The following is a 15,541-nucleotide window of genomic DNA, read 5'->3' as shown; positions in this document are numbered from 1 at the left end:
AGCTTTTTTATAATCTGAAGTTGTACATGAAAAATACCGTTAGTTCAGACAAACAAAAAACTTATATTGGCTGGTTTTTGTTTGGAGAAAACCTGTATTTTGAAATTAAGCATGTGAGTCTAGGAAGACTCGAGTTAGTATGAAAATATCAACCCTGTTGATGCCGACACAATTCAGGTATGAATATAACGTGCTACATCATTTACTTTCCGAGCTTTTTTGTTCTATCCACGATTAACTTGAGAAACTTCGTTTACAGAAGTACTTCGTGTGTTTTTCTGTCTTAATTTCTAAATATTCAAAGCACCATTTTTATCAATTCTACAAGGTTTCCACGGGTTTGCATAGAACGCGAACAAACACTAAAAATGTTTTAGTCTTATTTCAATGGTCAAATCAACCGGTGTCGTGCTTTTTTGCTAAACAAAATATCTTTTTTTTATGAACTCAAATATACTTGTATAAATAATATTAGGCATCCGTTTGCTTTTATTGCAGATGATAAAGTATAAAGAGTTGATTAAAAAGGAATTTTCTACACTCAAGAAAACAGTTTCCTTAACTGATTCCCAAATTATTATTGTTGAGAGCACTGCGTACCACGCCAATGGTTGAAAACGCTCTTAAAGACAATGAACAGTAAGCAACTGATAATATATATTTTCTTTAACTTTACACTACAGCGTAAATAATAACTCCCCTCATATTTTACGATGCTATGAAATGCACTTTATTAAAATGATGACCACACGAACACACAAAATAATATTTGTTCTCATATGGCCTATTAATTTAAAAAAAATTGTCATATTGTCATAAAAGAGATGTATAGTTTAGAATTTACAAAAAAATTTGTTCGACAAGCGACTCTAAAATATAAAGTGCATGATTTCACATATTTTGCATATCAGGGTGTTAGATATTTAATTGGCAGATATTTATTTATTTCCCAATTAAGAGTTGAGTTTTACTGCCAGTTGGACATAATAAATCATTATAGCCCTTATCCTAGGTCAAATAATTATCTAAAATTTAATAATGACGCATTAAGTGGGTAAAAAATAACGTATGGTTATGATTAGAAAGTTGCTCCGCGTCATCGTTGAAAGATTCCGAGTAAAAGGTGTCTCTGGTTGATGCCATCATATGCTTCAAGTGAACGTAAATAAAAATAATTTGGTGTGCAGCTCGAAAGGCGACGAAAAATCGTCAGACACGGACAGCGTCCGTGTCTTACGTGTTTTTGTGTGTCCTTTGCCTCCTTTTGCGTTCGCATACCACCATGTTTAACCAACACGCTCTACTAATTCTACCTAAACAAATCGTCGCCGCCAGGATTTCACCTTAGTTCCGCCGAGTACGAAGCGGACGCGGTACCAGAAACCACGGCAGCTTCCAACTTTTTCTTACCGCTAGTATTGCGCAACACGCAAAGAGCTAAGCTCGCTTTTGCAATGCGCCGCCTATTAATGTTATTTGTTGAGGAGACGTGCGCGCATCAGTCTGGCTCAGCGCTTTCACGATGGCAGCAACTGCCGTGACGTCGAAGCAGTCTCACGACGCGTCCTGGTATATGCGCGTGTACCTAAGCGCGAGTACAACCATCCGGCGGAATCTGCGTTTGTGAAATTACCATTACCTGACCCAGCCACGGCAAAAAAATTCAGCTTACCCGGAGAAATCAAGGGACACCCAAATAAAATCAAAAGTTCCAAGTAAAATTAAACTCCATATATAATTAATCACTATTTATTTATATTTAAAACATTAAACTTAACATCTATAATTTGCAGACCACCCGTGTACCTCCAGTACCTCACCAGCCGAACCCCCAGGCAGTACGGTAGCTCTGGCACTTGTTTTGCGACTTTTGCTCAATAACCTGTAAACATGCGTCCATACTATTTTTGAGAATTTTAAGCTTAAAATATCGGACAGACCTATGACCTTGATATACTGTTCGGGCATAAAGTTCATTCTTAATAAAGCGTTCGGTACTTATCCTGGGGCAGCTGGTGGTATTTATACATTCATTCTGGGATGAACATAAAAGAAATCTTGAAGTTCGTAGATATAATTTCGGCGTGAAAAGTTACTTGACTAGCGAAGGCTAACACAAAAAATTATATTTAAATCATATAGGTGCAATATTTTCGTTACCTTTCAAATATTGTCGTACCTGACTCTTGTGCAAGCCTAATTATTTAATATGCCTAACACAAGATATTAATTGAACCATTTTTTCATTTTTTAAATTCGATTGTTAGAAAAGTTTACGTGGAGTAAATATACAAGCTACAAAAACGACCCTTGTATCTAAAACTAACATTGAAAAATGTTATATCTCGATTTTATGAATATCAAAACATACAATGTCTTTATGTAAATGATACGGCAGTTTACTACAAATATTTGGTCTTTGAGAGATAGAACGTTTGTTAGCCATCTACCCGAGCGCATAAAGTTTAGAGACCAGCGAGACCCATCACATAGCCGTATGTGCGGACATTCCTTCAGGACTGGGCACGACCAGTTACTTGACCTGACGCGAATGTAAGTTCTGCGCACGCGCAGTGCAGACACTTTGGCACCTTTGTGTGTGTGTGTGGGGGGGGGGGGGGGGGGGGAGCGGTTGTTCTGAACACAGAGTGTGGCGTATGTACACTCTCCGGCAATATAAAAAACCCACTGGGAGCGCGTGGCAGAGGCGGTGGCTGAGGGGGGCGCTGCGCTCGCTTTGGGCGATTTCATGTCGCTCGGAGGGGAGGCCTCACTCAGTGCTCAGCTGCGCCAGCCGCGCCAAGACGTGCTTAACAGATTTTGATTTCAGTTTGGCGGGAATGCGCTTCTTACGCGGCACGCCTGGGAGTATTGTAAAGGAGGCTCGAATGAAGTCTCGTTATCACGGGCGCTTTTATCAATTTTTTATGGAAATTATCAAATCAAGCACTGCGAAAAAACAAAGATAGCAGTTATGCTGAAGCCCTGTAGAAATCGCGCTCTCCCGCCAAACCAAAATCAAAATTTAATCACGTCTCGACGCTGCTCGCCAGCTGGCGGGGCTGAGCACCGGGTCAGGCCTCCCCTCCGAGCGACATGGAATTGCCCGAAGCGCGAGCAGCGCCCCCCTCAGCCATCGCCTCTGCCACGCGCTCCGAGTGGGTCTTTGATATCGCCGGAGATTGTACATCGAATATAGTACTTGCGCTTTAAAAGCGTGACGCAATGATTATAGATATTAAAATGAACTTACAAAGTTCCACGTTATACTCATGATGTTTTCTACCATTGCTTCTTTTTGCATTATCAGGGATGAGCTCTATAACTTTCTTGGGTATAAATACCTATCTCAACTCATTAAGTTCTCAAAATCAAATCTGTTTTTCGACTACACACGTTTCATGAAAACTGTCGATCCTACTTACAATGAACCACAAGAGCCGGATTTCACGAGCCTTTGCATACGGGACCTGATGGTTACTATGAAGCACGCTTTCGGTCACCTGTATGTTAAGAACTTTTTTAAGGACCAACGTATTCGGGACGAGGTGAGCATATGCATACTATTTTGTTATTCTTACCTTTTTAAAATATTTTGAAATGTACAGAAGACGTTAGTTCGTTTTAATGAATATAGGTCAGTGACGTGCTTTCTGAAATTGAGCAGCATTTCGGTAAGTCTACACCCATGTAAGTGCAACTAAAAAAATAGGCTTGCCATTAGGAAGTCGTTAGACAATTTATAAGTGTCTTATGTTGTTACCCGTTTCTCTAAGGAGAGTGTGCATTGGATAAGTGAATCATACTCATTCAACTCGCCATAGTGGATTGTAATTTAGTGTGAGTTAAACTCTAAATTAAATACAGTATGTTATGCCAAAGTAATTAGGACAGTTAAAAAAAAAGTAGACTTGGAGTTCAAGTTCCACTAATAATAGGTTGACTCGTTAAAAAAGAGAATCTGATTAGTTCTTTGCAATATTTAGTGTGATTATAACTGACAATAGGGAGTTTTAGAATAACGTACGTACGCTAGCGCTAAATGTAGCGCTTGTATTAGCGCACGCGACGCGAGAGAGTTTTAGAATAGCGTTTCTCCGTCGCGACGCAAAAGCCCAAGCATCTCGCGCTTGCGACGCCACCAACATACAGTCACAATTTTTATTTCACACGCGAAATGCTGTAACTTTACAAAAAACAAAAAAAAAAAAAAACAAGTTTTTTTTTTGGTCCAGAGTATTATTTTAGATTTGATGAACATGAGAATACAACCCGAGCGGTTGACCGGTCGTGTCCGCTTGCGTCGCCGCGGCAAGAGAGGTCTCGTGTACTAACCTTCGCACATCGTACCTTCGCCGAGAAATGTTCGCGCGTCACAAGCATCAAGTTGCGGGTGATCGTAGCCACACCAAGTGCAATGTCGTCCCGTACTGAAAATCGCAATCGCGAGGATGCCGCCGACGTCGCACTCACGACGCCGCCAAAGCAGCCGCCGACAGAATCCTGGAAGCCGCCATTTTTTTAACTCTGCTCGTCTCGGCTTTAGCCAACTTCTCATCATGAATCCATCTTGGAGAAGCGCAAAGACTCTTTGCGTACGCAAGCTATTTCCGAGAAATATCGCACGCTAAAATTGCGCACGCAAAGCGCAAAACCTGGTTTGCGTTCTGAGCATGCGCAGTACCAACGACGCTATTCTTTGCGCACGCAAAACTTTAGCGTGCGCTATTCTAAAACTCCCTAATGCTTCTCACAAAATGTTGAATTCTGTTTTATAACATTTGTTTATACTCCACATTTGGGGAAAGAGATTTTCCAAATATGCTGTAGCTATGACTCAAACAATTATATTCCTACAAATCGGATTATTAAAGGGACACTGACATCCCAATTTTTTTTTTTTTAATTTTTGTCACGCGATGTATTATGGTGTCGGAAGTCTACCCAATTAATATTTTGCAAGAGTCACGTATATATTTCATAAAGCCGAAAAACGCCACTGCTCGAAACCGAAACCAAAACCTGCGCACGGAGGTCGAAGAAGTGGAGAGGAGAGAGTGAGTGGCTGAAGTCACGTGGCTGCACACAACCATGCGGTCTTTTTTTTTCGCCCTCTTTTTTTTTGTTTGCGCAGCAGTTGACAGATGTGGCGGGGAACCGTTTGCCGTGCGATTCCTTTGAGGTTATGTTTGTTCCGCTCGCTGTTCTGTAGTTCAACATGCGTTGTTTTGTACGAGAGTTGGAGGTGAGTAGTGAGTGCCCGTGGTGAATTTCCGTGATCGGCTTCGAAAAGAATACCCCAAGATGTCGCGTGAAAAGCTGCCTCACAAGTCCTGCGTCCGAAAAAAGTGGCATTGTGCGGCAAAGTCTGCACATGTTTCCGAAGGGTCAACGAGATCGGCACCAAGGGCGGGCTGCAATTGCTGTAGAACATCCACGGGCACCACGTAAAGCGGACGTTCCCCGATTTATATGCTCCTTGCATTTTGAGGAAAGTGATTCCATTGAGTTCGCAGGTGTCAAAAAGAAATCTCATACTATTCAGTTCAGCGACGTTTCGTCTACAAGGTTTGCTTTTTTCAGTGATAATTGAAAAACGAAAATTGTAAATATAGCAAAATATTTGTAAAAAGAAAAGCAGAAAAAAACGTACGCTCACACGGGTTCGAACCCGGTTTCGTCGCGTGTGAAGCAGTCATCTTTCCACTGATTTACTTGGGAAACACCGTTTAGCGCCAGTGCTCTACGATATATTTTTGGCTGTATATGATAAGGGAATACGTACGAATATTGAAACATTGGGGGCATTCGCAATCTGTATGTATGTGGATGACTACTTGGTGCTTGCCTCGAAGTCCGTTATTGTTAGCGTGGACTTAATCAACGATGTGCTGGATTGTTTTAACTTGAATTCACGTGGATTGACGTTTACCCATGAAACAATGACGAAGGGAAGTCTGCAGTTTTCGGATTTGAGCCTCAACTTCGAAGGTGACCAGGTTTCTTGGAAGTATGAGCCGCGAACTAAGGAATTGGTTCTGCCCTTCAATTCTGCGCAATCCAAACTCGTTAAAAGGGGAACAGCATCGTCCCTAATGAGAGCCTCGTTGGCAAAGTCATGCCACCACGTCGCGGATGAAAGCTTCCTCACGCAGGTGAATCACCCAAAACGCGGAAGCTACCCTGATCGCTTCTTGGGGGAAGTAGCGGATAACGTTGTTCCCAAGATGAAGAAAAAAGATGACGCTCATATTCCTTCCAGACAACTAACAACACCGGCGGTGATTCCTTACATTCACAATCTATCTCATAATCAGTAAAAAGTGGTGGCTTATTTTGAAGTGTCAGTGGTGTTTGCAGTGCCACACAAGCTTTTCCATCTATGTTCAAAAATAAACAGAGATAAGGGAGAGGGTAAAGTGCGCCAAAAGAAACACGCAAAGCAATATGTGGAGTGTGTAAAGTAAGTGGAATATAACATACCAATGTGTTGCGGGAAATAATATGTGGGGCAAATGGGGCGTTGCATAAATGAGGGAGCAAGAGAATATGTCTGGTCAGTGAAACGGTCCCCGTCGGGCAATCTCGCGGTGCACTGCGATAGGTGCCGATGTGGCCCGCAATTGGGAAACAACAACAGTTCTGGACGGATACGCAAACAAAACGGCGCGAGAAATACATGAGGCATTCTGCGTAAGAGAGCGAGTGGAGAGCGTGTGCATTAGTGCGCCGTCACTGCACTTGATAGATAAGGAGTTTTTCTTTCTGAGCCAGCAGCCAGAAAGACGGTATTAATAGCCAATGTTTGTTTCAATAAACCTTCAGTTGAGAGTACGCTTCATCTCTGTTCCCTTCGTCGTCCTTGTTCATTCGGCGCTTTCCATTCAGAAACACCTTCGCTAGTTATAATGCAGCCGGTCAGCTGTAGATTGGAACGTTTGCTGCCGACTTTCCTCCAGCAAAAACACTCCCGCGTTGAAGACGGGCAGCACCAGGCATTGGCCACATTCGAACCCAGTAAAAAGATCGTACGCGTGCATACTTAACTCGAAGTACGCACTTCGTGCTTTACATTTTTTTCTCTTTTAAAGGAGGACAGAGGTTCCACACCCGTCGTCCGCTGCCATCGCCGTCACCGCGAGTCTCACAATACGTGAAACGACGCCGTGTTGAGAATTACGCAGTGAACGCACAGAATGCTTCCGGTTCTCTGTGCAACTTTCTTTTTTTTTTAATCGGCGTCTTTGCAGCTTTTTAGAAGCCACTAAACATGGGTTTCATTTTTTTCCTCTTTTTAATATTGAGCGTGTGCTTTCAATGACCAACGACTTTGATTAAAATTGGTGGGTGTGTCTAAACCTTAGAAAATGGCCCGTGACCACGAAAAAGAGAGTGAGCGCGGCTTAAACTGGCCAGTTCTTGATCGGCGGTTTTCAGGCGAAAAGAAACCGGATTTCAAGGCGCAAATTCGGTTCTGGGTAGTTGGGCTCTCAAAGTACAACTAAAAACTACGGCGAGCATAAATACCGTCAGTGTCCCTTTAAGGGCTAACATGGAAAGAGCGAACTACTGTATAGATATAGAGGGTGTTTCACGTAAGAGTGAGAAAAATTGCAACGATTAGCGTATCGCAGGTAAAAATATATTTTTCTTGGGACCGCATTACTCCTGGAGGCGGACGTCAGAAAATGCGCGATACTTACTAATTAGTTCAATAATTATTTGAAGATTACCTTTTACCTTTTAAATTAGTTAAAATAGACATATGATTTCAATTATAAACTTGCTGAGCGCCATCGAAAAGCACTGAATCAATAATTTTCAGAAAGAATTTGAGCGCGTGAGAAGCGTGGTAATGCACTAAAGCTCAAAACTTCTTTAAACAAATATGTTTAGCTTAAAATATGAGAGACGTTTACAATTCCCTGTAATGCCAAATTAGAGTGCAGCTCTTGAGGAGGAGGAGGGGAGAGTACAAAGAGGAGGGTATGCCCCTACTCCGTACCCTTTCCTCCACCCCTCCTCCTCCTCCTCCCTTCCGCCCCCTTTCTTCCTCCGCCCTCTCTTCCTCTCCTCCTCCCCCTCCCCCTACCTCTTCCCTCGCTACGTTACACGTGACCCTAGTGACCCTCGTCACGTCACTCGTGAAGGTCGTGACCCTCGGGACATCACTCGCGACCCTCGTGATGTCACACGTTACGTCACGTATGACGTCATTATGGGAAACGTCCCATAATGCAACGTGCGGTTGCGCCGACTGCGAAGGCAAGGCCGCTGAAGCTGGAAACGGGCGCTTAAGAGGTGCGCTGTAAATTAAGCACCCTGTATATAAGTGTTGGTGTAAAATAACTCTGAATGCATTAGTAACGTTTATATAGTACCTAGACTAAGATAATAGACAGGAACGCCTAATATATGTTTCAGAACCACATAGCTGCACCGCAATCAAAGACTTCAAATGGGACGCCCCGCGAAATCAAAAGGCAATTATGCGTTCTGCTTCTTGATACATCGGTGGCTAGACAGCTGCCTTGAATAAATACTGCTTCTTGGTACATCGGATGTTTGAGCAATAACCTTCACGCCTGTCAACACATGACCCATGGTGTCACACTACCTGCAAAAGCTGCTGCGCAAACAGTCTACGTGTTTTTTTTTTATTAATAATGACGTCAAGATCAGCGACGCGAGTAGCTAAAACGGTCAATTGTGCCAATTCGTCAGTAGCTCAAATAAAATGTGATGCAACGCTGATAAAAATACGCATCACTCTAGTAGGACACAACGACACGTGCACTGTCTGGTATTATACAGCAATGTATTCATGTAGGTAACGAGTTTTACTACGAATTTCCTTCACTGAAGTCAACACCTTCCTTAATAGCCGGTGCCGCATAATATTAAGCAGAAACACTTCAGCTTTCAGATGGACATAAAACTTACGGCCACCTTATTTATGTGTACTGTTAGAATAAAAAAAATTATAGTTGAGAGCTTCCGAGCGGCAATCTCATAATATAAAACTATAAAGGCACACGACCGCTGCTTTTTGTGCTACTTACGACAGCTTGAACCTTTACTAAACTGAATGCGGTAGACGTATAGCTTTGTTTTTATGTGCCACTTAACAGGTAATGGAAATTACCACCAAAGTTAAAGAAGCAGTGAAGACATTGGTTGACAAGACTTGGCTGCAAGTCGCAACTAGAAAGGCTGCACAGAATAAGGTATGCGCTATTAGCTTGCGCTAGTTTTGCGACTGTGGGGCAAACGTAGTTCTCATCTCTCGGCTTATTTCCAGGCTGACCAAATGAGCATTTCCGTAGGATATCCCGAATGGCTTTTGCAGACATCCGAAATTACTGCATTGTTCAAATATGTGAGTTATCTTAAATCTATTTCGTCATCGTGAATAGGTTTACTTCATGGGTTGAACGCTTTTCTACGTACACTGCGCGACTCTACGTGAAAATTTTTCTTTTTTTATTAAAGTATTTTATCAAAACTTCGGGAAGTGCTCATTTGGAGCAATAACTTACGTGGTAAGATATAAAGCTCAATATAATCAACCCTTTCTAAAGTCAGTCTAGCAATTTTGATCACAATCATCATCTCAGTGGATGGCACTTGCGCCAAGCTGACGGTGACCTTTTTGAGGCTGTTGAAGGACGAAATTAAAGGCGCTACCATTCGGATAATATGTGAGGTCTGAACGTTCGAGGCGTCAGTCCAACACGACGCACAACAGCGTAGATACAACAGGTGTATAAGCGTTTATTCTGGAGTGTGCTCCAACCAATTCCTTAGCACAAGTTGGGTTCTAAAGTCTTTTGAAGGCTGAAATTTAATCAGAGGGCTTATGGGACGCCGCTTTGTACTAGTCACGTATTATCTCCATACCATCGGAAATGCCATAAATCAAGTCGCAATAATAACGTGACTAAAAACGAATTCTTATCTGACATGGGATACGAAAGTGACGGTGCCTGATAAAAAGGACAGCATCATAACGGCCATTAGTTTGGCGAATGTGAAATTGCTTTTTGAGTGACCAGATGGCATTGAATTTCGAAAAGGGTTTGTTTCAAAGAACAATGTGAAAAAAAACACCGGTGTCATGTTCGGTTCAACAGTGTCGTGCAGCGTACGAGGGTATGTCAATGTTTAAGTTGTAAATCCGCACAAACTAAAAACAAGCTAAACTTCTGTGCCCAATTTTTCGTCTGTGAATAGCAGCATCAGTAGCTGAGAAATAACAACAGACGCTATATTCAAGTCACTGACGGCTTAAAGGGGCCCTGCGAGGACGTTTTACTGTTTTTTAATTTGCACCAAACCTGAGCGCACTGAACGTAGTAACTTAGTGAAACTTTTCTTTTCGCAAAATTCGCGTTATTTTAAAAGTTATAGGCAATTTAGAATTACAAAAACAAGCAAAAAATAACCTCCTTCATGACGTCGTAGGTCCTGGCTTGAGTGGCCGTGAACTAGAGGAGGAATAGTGAGCTCATCCAGCGCTCACGGCCGCCGCACTCCGTGTCGACGGCGCCAGAGGGCGCCACTAAAGCATGTTCTGGATAGGCTGTATGCAGCGGGCAGCCAAAGCGGCTTTCATTGCGTTTGCTGCGCGATTAAACACTAATTTGGCATGACACTTCATTGGCCACAAACGACAGCAAACACGGGGTAAAGATCAGTTCAGAATGGGAGCCACTTCGCGCTGCCATACCGCGAAACGGCCAAACCGCAAGACAAAGCCCCTCGCCGAAGGCCTTCGGAACGCTCAGAGCCGGTCGGATCCTCCTGTCCATACGACTGCAGCGCCACCGCGTACATCTGGGATTTTTCCGTGTCGGCGCCTTATCCCACTACTCCTTTCTAGTATGCGCCGCCTTTGCCACCGCTTGGCGGCGAGTATGTCGACGGGTCATTTCTTGTTTCCTTACTTTATAAACTGCATTTCTTTCTTTTCTTCATCTATAATAGTGAACAAAAACTACTTTTATAAATAATTGAAATGGTTCGCGCCACTTACATTTTGTATTTCGACCAAAAAGAAGTTTTAGTGGCTCTGACCAGTAGTAAGCCCAGGACCAAAGACGTTACATTTTTTGCGCTTTCGGTACCGCAGGTCGCCCTCGTCGGTGGAGGAGGTTTCCGTGTCGTCCGGTTAAAATATGGCGCATTGATATTTAGCTACTCTTTCCGTGCCCGCTGGCTTGCCCGAACCCCAAGAGACGTGGAAACCGCATAAAACGAAGACCCTTAAATATGATTGCAGGGCCCCTTTAAGGAACACAGAACGTGGCGAATCCGAGAGCTTAATCGCTTCGCATCAAATGAGATTGTACCATCAGCCAAGAGGAAGGTCAAAGAAGGAATCGGTTATGATGTTTTAAGTTGTTCTGTTTCAATACATGAAGATGGGATCGTTTGGTTAGAGAATTATTTATGCAACATATGAAATAAACTAAACAATAATGACAAAAACGGTATCAATAAAGGAAGCAGATGCTGTTGAAACCGAAACGCGTTAAATGTTTAAAATGTGCGTGTAAAGTCTTTTTTTCTACAAGCATGTACGTAGCCGGTAGATAAACTGCACCACTTGACGTTGCTGAGAGATGTGTCGCCGGGTCGGTTCGGTGGCTTGAGGTTCCTGATCCCCGCGAAGGTGGGGTAGCTGAGCAGGTGGTCCCTTGGCTTCTCGGACGTGGAGAGCCAGGACGAACCCGAATGGAGGTAGACGAGCGGGAAGACCTTTGAGCTTCCGGTCTTGGAAAACCGGGACGAACTCAGGTATCCTAAGATGAGTAGGCGGACCTTTGAGTTTCCGGTCTTAAAAAGTCAAGAAGAACCCAGATGGGCGTAGACCGGAGGACGGATACTGGCGTACTATCTCCTGCTGCCTCTCTTCATTGTATTTCGCCTTTCTGCTCGTCTTTTTGTTGTATTTTTATTCCTCTTTGTGCGTGTTTAGCCCCTGCCGTCGACGGCTGATCTCGCGACACGTGAGCTCATGCCATGGTGTCACGATTGAAAGACCCGCCATGCTTTTTGGGCGTGCACATCACAAGAATCCCAGTTCTCGATTTGTTCTTCGTTAAACAACTAGGCAAGATACACCAACTTCCTGCGAGGAGAAATATTCACTATGCGATTGATAAACAAAAGCCTATCTAAAGTTCAAGCGAAAATAGACAGGACGCACAAACTTCCCCCGCGAAGAAATGCAAACACTACAATCAAAAAATAAAGGCATATTAACAGTTCAAGGGAAGGAAGACTACTCTGACGTGACGTACTACTGTAAGCGGCTCATGTATTCTGCCCCCAAGGTTTCAGAGCCCTTGATATGCGCAATCCACCGTAAACTCTACCGTTCAGGTACCAGGCTTGGGTAAGATAGTGCAGCGGCTGATTGGTCACTTTGAACCAAAATCGAAGTACCATAAAAGTAGATCCGGAACTTTTTGAGGACCCCACACTGGCGCCAAACACTCGTGCGCCAAATACCCGAATATCGCGTCTCGCGCGATAGCAGTTGTAGGCTTTCGGAATAGACGGAATGGTGAAGCCCGTCGTGCTTTTGTAGGGGAACCGTGTCCACACATTTGGCGGAGGCGTCCGAGGGGTTCACCCTCCCCCCCCTCCCGAAATCCAGCCGACCCTATAATATACACATCAATTTTCGCCCCCCTCACCCTCTCCACACTCCATGTCATGGACATCCCAGCCACCTCCCCTTCCCCCGAAAAGAAAAGTTCCTGACTACGTCACTTCTGGGAAGCTTCTGGAAAGTGTTCTTCATAGTGCTTCAACATGTTTCTCTGGAAAAGCTTCTTGGTGTGTCCCCGGTCTAACCAACAGTCAAACTCATCCTTTCTTCAACCGTAAAAGGACCCTTTCAGTGCCTTAGAAGCTTGCTATGACTTGTCGGAAGAAGAATGAGAGTTCGATCTCCGACCTTGAGTCGTCAGCCTTGGTTACTTTTCTCGTAATTTCTTTTCTGCTAGTCTTGGTCTCCACCCAGATACTAATGCGTTAGATTCAAAGTTTGCTGGAGGTGCACTTTCAGGTCAAGGACCTAGCCATACGTTGTCTTGAATTCGTCACTCAACTCTTCGCCTGTCCAGAGTTACTCGAGGACCATAAGCGGTCGTCGTACAATCGGAGGCTGGGTTGGGATACTTCCCGATATTTAAACTGAAGGGGGGTGAGGTACCAGTCCCATGACTTTAATTGTTCCTAGCTTAGTTTTCGTGGTAGTTTTTTATTCTACCGTTCAAACGTTGAACCGTACCATTGCAAATCGGATGGGCGGGAGTTGTTCTCAGCTGTTTGACTGCTAACAGGTCAAAACTTATCTCGTTAACTCAAAGGTCGCAGCTCATCCAAGAAAAAAAGGCAATCCTTAAGAACATTTTGATGACTCCCCCCGCGGCGGTTGCAGAGTCGACTACGTGGTACGCCACCGCGTAAAGATAGCTTGTGGAAAAGTTGACCAAAATGAGTATGTATCGGTTGTCCTTGGTCAAAGATGGCGACAAGAGACCGACGATGTCCACGGCTACCTGCTCAAAAAACGTGTCTGTCAAGGGCATGCGGCCAAGTGCGGTTTTACCCACCTTGCCCAGAGGACAGGTCCTTTGACATGTGTCTCACGGGAACGCGACAGAACAGCCCATGACAAAACAGCACGCGACAAAACAGCACAGTCAAAACAGCCCCACGTCAAAAGAGCAGAGCGACAAGAGAACACGCATCAAAACAGCACGCGACGCAAGAACACGGCATCAAAAGAGCCGAGCAACAGACGAGCACCGTGCCGAAACAGCACGTTCCAAAGCAGCACGCGAAAAAATAGCATAGAAACAAAACAGCACGAACATAAATACATGCTGTTTTTAAGCTGTGGGACACATTATTAGCAGCACGCGCCTAAATTAAGTACTTGCTGCTAACGCGTTCAGCAGAACACGCTTCATTCCATTTCATTTCCTTTATTTCCATCTTAAAAAAGAACCCTGAAAAAAGTGCGTTTTTTTTTAAATATCAAGTTGGGACACGCGTGTCAAAAAATAAATTTTACGCAAAAAAATAAGAAATTTAGAGCAATATTGACGACGAGGTATTTATTTGAAATTCTGAGCGCAAAGTACATGACGTCACTAGTCATTCCAGAATGACCCTCTCGGTCGTGAAGATGAAGCCGCTCCACCTCCTCTCCACGCGCCCGAAATGCCGAGAGAAAACAAGTGGAAAGGGGGTGACTGCCGACTAAAGTGCGTCTCGCGCCGTCAATATTGCTCTATTTCTTTTCTTTCCTTTTTTTCGCTTAAAATGTATTTTTTGGCACGCGTGTCCAAACCAGACTGTTGGAAATAACATTTTTTTTTAGGGGCCCTTTAAAGGTTCGGCTAAGGCATTACATAACGGGGGGGGGGGGGGGGGGGCAGTATAACTAGAAATACAATAGCAGACGGCTCAGTAGAACAGTGGTACAACACTAAAATAATAACAGGAGAAGTTATACATGATGGCCTAGTAAGAGATCATAAAACACTGTTGCATCAGTGGTGCTCACGATGGAGGATGGAAACTGGTTCCACACTCTGATGGCACATAAACGGAATAATATTGTTCTTTTATAATATAATATTCTTTATTTTGGGTGCCCAAAAACAACCACACCGGTAATCCCCTTGGTGAACCAACACAAACAATAAAACAAGCAAACAAACAAAAAAATCCTAAACACACATAAAGTTAACAGACAAATGTGATTATAGAAATGGCGACGATACATTGTAACAGCTGCAAATATATCAAGGTGGGGTGGTGCGATGGCGCTATATCATGACCAAATCCGAGAGAGAGGCGAGGCATTGCACAGTTAGTGAAGATAGAAGCAAACAAAATGTCTGGTTAAACGTCAAGGAACATGAAAGTTCATCTTTTCAAGGAGTTGCGGAGAATCAAATTCGCCAATAGCAACCTTGTGCCGAGAAACAGTCTCGGACAGATCTCCTGGTAGACAGAAGTGAAAGTGAAAATATTTCCAAGTATATGTTCATAATTATAGAAAAAGCGCCTCTCAAAGTATCTATCGTAAACAATTGGGATAACCTTTTCTGAACGTTTTCGATTGTTAAAGCCTGTGTCTCAGGTATCGAGTTCCATATGACACAAGCAAACTCGAGTCGTGAACTCACTCGAGAATCAAAAAGGTGGATCAATGAAAGGGGTTGTTTAAAATTACGCGCCAAGCGAGATGTTATTCCTAGCACCTTACAATCATTTCCGAAGATTTGCTGAACGCCTTAGATTTGAAGGAAATACGTTTAATTGCACAATAGTTATTTAGGCGGGATGATAATCTATCGGGGGTGAGAGAAAAGGTTTTTGGTTCCGGGCAATGGTAATAAACTTTATGGGGAAGGCAAAGACCAGAGAATTTTCTATGGGTGAGGGAGGGTCAGGGTGTAAGTCAAAGTGGACTTTTAGAGGAGAAACTGGAGAAGGGGTCATACGATGATAA

At 43.5% G+C, this 15,541-nt stretch overlaps 1 pseudogene; it reads left to right on the top strand.

The window, feature by feature from the left end:
* Positions 1 to 15,541, top strand: part of LOC115332165 — a 128,028-nt pseudogene that overhangs the window by 60,201 nt on the left and 52,286 nt on the right.

The sequence above is a fragment of the Ixodes scapularis genome, unplaced genomic scaffold (genome assembly GCF_016920785.2).
Source record: "Ixodes scapularis isolate PalLabHiFi unplaced genomic scaffold, ASM1692078v2 PGA_scaffold13__105_contigs__length_92229423, whole genome shotgun sequence".
In the NCBI taxonomy this organism is placed as follows: domain Eukaryota; kingdom Metazoa; phylum Arthropoda; class Arachnida; order Ixodida; family Ixodidae; genus Ixodes; species Ixodes scapularis.
This window is presented reverse-complemented; position numbering and strand designations above follow the sequence as displayed.